This window comes from Condylura cristata, unplaced genomic scaffold (genome assembly GCF_000260355.1).
Source record: "Condylura cristata isolate star-nosed mole 26May11 unplaced genomic scaffold, ConCri1.0 scaffold00029, whole genome shotgun sequence".
In the NCBI taxonomy this organism is placed as follows: domain Eukaryota; kingdom Metazoa; phylum Chordata; class Mammalia; order Eulipotyphla; family Talpidae; genus Condylura; species Condylura cristata.
The window spans coordinates 22,996,113-23,001,848 of record NW_004567130.1 but is presented as its reverse complement, the minus strand read 5'-3'; positions in this window follow the sequence as shown (position 1 = coordinate 23,001,848).

Sequence of the window (5,736 nt, the reverse complement as noted above, 5' to 3'; positions counted from 1 at the left end):
TGGTTCACCTCCCAGATCACAGGAATTTATTGCCTCATTAACAGTCAAATAAGCAGTTTTAAATGATCCAAGAACAGACTGACCACTTGGAATCCCAGCGATTCTGTGAGGCCTCCTGTGGCAGGTTGGACCTAATTTTGCTCCCAAGGGGGCTCATCATTTGAGGGAGAGAAGAAACCGGAAATGAGATACGAAGAGAAAACCAGAATGTGTTTGTGGGACAGAAGTCGGTTTGCCTGTATGTGGATGGGGCGGGAGGCCCTTGCAAGTTTTCTAACTACAGGTTGCCTGTCATTTAGCCTGGTGAACTCAAAATACTTAGGGCGTGTGTATGTGTGAGAGCACCCACGTGTCTTCGTGATTTAGATCTGCTTCTATTGCAGGGCAGAGATGATGGGTAGGCATTTTAAAGATATGTCTCCCTCTGCCATAATATATATAAGCTTCTTGATGGCGGGTTTTGTATGTGCTTGTTTGGTTTTCTAATCTTTTGTTCTCTGACGTATGGTGAGACTCAGAAGAGTGACTGATCCATAAAAAATACGACAAACACTTGTTGAATGAATGAATAAATGACGACTCGTATGTGTGTGGGCGTGTGTACACACACAGGAACAAGACTAACAGTTCAAGCAGATTCATTTACGTGACATGCAAAACAAAGGAACAATGATAATAGACAATGATCAGAGAAATGGGCATGTTGCTCAGGGCCTCGGAGCCGCCCCGTGGAGGTACCAAAGCTCGTGCTGGGTTTCTTTATGCTAAGAGACACTTACTGTCCTTTGCAGCCAGGCCTACTTCAGATACCGTCCTTGGCATGGAACAGACCAAAAATGGCAAATTAGAGCTAGAGATAGCCACAAAGGCAAAGCCAGTGAAGTGACAGCTAACAGCTTGACAGGAGGCGAGATGGCAGACTCGCGTGCTCTCGGCGCAGGCTCCTGGAACCCGTTGGGCTGGGGCACGTGACCTTTCACAAGTCTCTATCCCGTTTGACGTTACGTCACGGGCATGATGTGAAGTTAATAATGTTCGTGGTAGACGCTGAATCACGAAACGCTTACATGATGTCTCCTAACTTTGTGATAAGACAAAGTCACCTCTGATTCTTTAGAAAGAAGTCCTTAGGGCTGGCTGAGAGAGCCGTCTCTTACAGAGTGTGCTTCCTATCGTGCTGGCAGCCAAATCCAACTTGATTCTTGTTTTTTTTTCCTAAAGATTTATTTATTTATGCATGCAGAACTGGGGTATAGGCCAGAGGGGGCAGTGAGAGGCTTCACCAGGGACAAAGCGGGGAGCAGAACAGGCAGATCAATGAAGTCTACGGCTGAGGGGAGCAGCAGGCGGTTCAGGAGAGGTCTGCCGCGCCCTGGGGGTCACCTCCAGGGCTGGGGTTGAACTCATGCTCAGGTGGCTTTGTTTGGCTTCTTAGTGCTGTGCTTTCACCTGCTGATTCTTGTTTTAATAATTAAAATGTTGGAAACAACTGTGTTCACTCATTTACATATTGTTGATGGCACTTTTTGCATTAGTGCAACACTGTTGAGTAGTTGCAACGAAAATATATGATCTGCAAAGCCAAAAATATTTATTGTCTCGTCCCTTATAGGAACCTAATAGGAACCTAAATGCTGGGTTCTCTTTCTGTGTATATCTAATTCTTTTGCATGTATTACTGAGTGCTCCAGATAGAGGAGAGTGTATGTATGCACACTTCTTTGTGATAGAAAACACAATTAAATGATAAGTATCACATTTTCTTTGCTTCTCAACCCAACATCTATAAAAGAGTTTAGATCAAATTAGCATTAGTTTTCCTACTTCGTTCAACTGATAGTATGTTGTGCTCTCTGACCCAAAGGGCAAAACCATCCTGGAGAACTCCAGCACCATTAGAAATCTTACTGCACATTCAGTGTCTTTCAATAGCTCCTTAAGTATAGGAATATTGATCAGACTCAAAGCTTTTATAAGATAGACGTCCTTCCAGGGTAAAGGGTTCAATGATTATGCATCTCAGATGACCTAGGTCTTGTGGATAGTCAAATGCTACTGGAAGTTGATTGCAATGGCAAGAAATATTATATGCTTCACTAGGTAGAATTTTGCTTTCAGATTATTCTTGTGCCCTTTGTCACATAATTAATGGAGAAAAAGTTTCTCTGGCTGAGGCAGCCATCCTGATTTATTATTTTGTGCTGACGTGGCTCTGTTACATCAGCATTAGCCTTTATTAGTTCTGACTTCGATCTACACTTTTTGCTCAGTCTAGCTAATATACTCATTTTATTAATTTTCAAGTACCAGGAGCCAAAACTCATTATGGCAAGCAGGTCTTAGAGATCATGGGGGTAAAATATGTGTATGTATCATTAAAATAAGTGCTGAAGCTGGGTTTGGGTTGGAGAAGGGAGTGACTTTTAATTGAGATATAATTCATGTGCCAGTAAATGTACCCTTTTCAAGTATATAATGCAGTAGTTTTCAGCATATTTTCAGAATTATGTAGCCATCTGTTTTACAGATGGATGGTTCCTTTTTGAGGAGCTCTGTGTGATCCATACAAAGCGCTTCCTAGAGTTATACAAAGCACTTCCTAGAGATCCACACATCTACGCTCTGTCAAGAGTTACTCAATGGCCCGTATGCCATGGTATTTGCTCTACATGGATCCTGACAGTCCTAGGTCTTCTTCATTTCTGTTATACAGCACATTGTTCATCCCAGTTGGACAGCGCCTGTGAATACCAGGCTGCTGTGCCCGACATTTTTATCCTAACTTCAGATCCTAGGGTTCTGACCAGCCTTCTGACCTCCAGGACTCATTCTCCTTCCATTACACTGAAACAGGGAGAGCATTCCAAAAAGTGACACACTGCTCTATCCCACCCAGAGTCCTCAGAGAAATCTATATTGAAACGCAAATGGAACTTGGCCTGCTTTTCTGTACCCCCATTCCTAAGTCCTTATCCTAAAGGGCCCTGTGCAAAGCGGCGTTTCATTTGTTTACACCATCTCTCATCCTCACGAGATCCCACTGCGTGTGAAGCACCTCGTACCTGCTACTCAGAGTATAGAGATAAAACAGACAGCATCCTGCTCCCGTGAAGTTCATATTTCAACACCACTGAGACATTAAGTGCCTAATTATCCAATTAATTAGGCAACCAGAGTGTGAGGGTGTGCCAAAAGAAATATACATGGGTGTTATGATAGAAGAGAACACTCTAGACTGGATTTAGAGGTGGGGAAGCATAGACCCGAAGGCTAACCCTGCTCTGAGAAGGAGGGAGCTCCATCACAGTTTGCATGCAGAGGGAGGGTTTTGAATGAGGCAATGAAAATTAACACAGTCAAAAAAATAAAAACAAAAACCAGAGCCCCTGATTTGAATAGTTAAGGGACTAGTATAGAGCAGGAAGATTATTGCAGCCATCCAGGCTCATGGAGGCTCATGGAGGGTAGGGACAGCAGTGGCCAAAGGTAAATGAAGAATATATTTAGAAGATGAAATTGATGGACTGGCAAGACTTACTGCATGCCATTTATTTATGTGGGTTTTATTCCTACAGTTAGAATCCACGTGGGGCATCATCTCGGGGAGCTGCAGAGCTGTGCCTCTTCTGTCCCCTGGTCTGCCATGCGAAAGGAGCTCTGTCCGGATCACTTTCTGAGGTTGTTTCCAGGAGCTCACTAGCCCTAAAAAGCAGAGGTCCTGCAAGCAGACCGAATCTCCAGGAAATGGAGAAAGTCACAGGGAGACAAAACTTTCTTTTTCATTGTAATGGAAGGAGAATAAGTTCACAAACTTTCTTCCACCCAGAAAACTACATTCTCCCTTTGAAAAATTCCTCCATCTTTTTAAGCATCTGGGTGATGTATCTCACTTCCTGGTGGCGGAGTGGCCACTCACTGGGGCGGAACTGGGAGGAGGCGGCTGCTGTGCCGTGTCTGAGCTCCCGTCCATCTGGGCGATCATGGTAATTTCATATGGGGATGGCGATTTTCTTTTTACTTCAGTTTTGGCTTTTCAACTTCTCAGACTACAAAATGAATTGGAAAGTGATCCTTTGTTTCCTCTTGAATGATGTATAAGCATTTGTGCTTGGGAGACCACACCAGGTAATTAACTGGAATAAATCTCCAGATCTCACTGCACTTTGGCTGGATGCACGTAATTGCTTCGGGGCCCCTGGTGGATGCTGGGTGGATTGTGTCTGCATTGGTAGCAGAATACGGTCCTGGCTGTTTTAAGATTTTACACACATTTAACCAAGTAAACGGTTTCTTGCCTTCAGCAGGTTTTAGTTCAAGACCAGTAGCCATTGCAAGATTAAGAAATTAAAAAGACAGTTGAGTCAGTTGGAGGGTTTTCTGTATACAGAAAGAGGGATTTTAGTGTTTTATACAAAATGGCTTTTGCAAAGGTTGTTTGAGAATATTGATGACATGGGGTAAAGCAGGAGAGGGCGGTAGAGATGGGCAAAGGATAGGTCTGTCACCCAGGGTGGGTCCTCGGTGTGTGGTTTCTAATCATTTTGCTCCCTTCCTTCTGGCGCTGAAACTGCTTTTCCCCAGTGACTAGAGACCCGAGAGCTACAGAGATGACTGCACACTTTCTCAGCAGTATAGGCCAGCACACAGGATTAGAGTTTGGAGCTCCTGGTCCTCCCTGGTGGCACAACCGGTTAAAGCACAGCACTGCAAAGCTAGCTGCTTCAGCACGAGTTCGATCCGGGCTAGGGAGTGACCCACATGGCACAGCAGACTAACCCTGACCCGCCCGCTGCTCCCCTCAGCAGTGTACTTTGTCCATCTGCCTGTTCTTTTCCCCACTCTGTCTCTGGTGAATCCTCTCACCGCCCCTGCACCTCTGGCCTGTACCCCAGTTCTGTATGCATAAATAAATAAACCTTAGAAAAAAAAAAAAGAATCCAGAGTTCCAGAACCTGGGGAGGCAGTGATCTTGCTGGATGAGGCTTTTGTCAGTAGAGTGAGAGAGACAGAAGAGAGGGAGAGAGGAGACCGTCATTTAAAATAGGATTTGGAGATTAAGAGTATAGACTCATGTTTATTTTGGAACTAAATGACCATAAATATGTTCATGCCAGGTGTCTGCTTTCACCATTGCTTATGGCTGAATTTGAAACATAAAGTTCTCTGGTCTCTTTGGATATTAATTGCTTGGGTGTGATGCAGTGGAAGGAGATCATTAATACATGTCATATGGGAATCATTTCAGATTTCAGATTAGACCTGGTTAATGACTTTAATATATAAAAACTGTTTAAAATAGCTTGGGTTACATAAAATCTTTATTTTCCTGCCATGATATTCATGGCAAATAATCTCCACTTAGCCTCTGCTCTGCCGAGGTAATTATTATCTTTTACATATTAACGCCTATGACAAATAAGCACAGTGAAAGTCAGTGGGGAAATGGATATCTATTTTTCATCAAGTTCTTGCTAAATTCTTTAACTTTAGATTTTTCCGTTTGAGCAGTAGGTAGGAGAGAAGTCATCTTTGTAACTCACAAACCTCCAGCCTCCCACCTGTAAACTAGAAGACCCCGCAGAGGTGTGTGGTTTTGATCTAGGTAGTGAAACTCAGGAAAACTTTGGCTGTGCTCTCATGGTGTCCACAAAATTCCAGAATATGTACCACACGGGCAGTCTCTGTGGCAGGATTACGGCAAGGCCAAGCGTTTCCTTGGTGAAATGCTCTGACTTC